Consider the following 264-nt stretch of genomic DNA (forward strand, 5'->3'; position numbering starts at 1 on the left):
ACATACGATAAACATTTTTCTTGCTGCAATTTTTCAGTGGTGCTTGCCACATCCTACATACATATCCACATCTATTCCCTTCCTCTCTCCTTTTCACACCATCCACACAGTCTTTAACGCCCTTTCCATTCATCAAACACCAACCCTCTAAAGTCTCATACTTAGTATCTATCCAATGAATCTAAGAGACATTTATTAAACAAAACTTTATACAACCATGGTAAAGATGCATTAAAAATCAGCTGTTAAAATTAATTATTAATA

Source organism: Arachis duranensis, chromosome 5 (genome assembly GCF_000817695.3).
Source record: "Arachis duranensis cultivar V14167 chromosome 5, aradu.V14167.gnm2.J7QH, whole genome shotgun sequence".
In the NCBI taxonomy this organism is placed as follows: Eukaryota; Viridiplantae; Streptophyta; class Magnoliopsida; order Fabales; family Fabaceae; genus Arachis; species Arachis duranensis.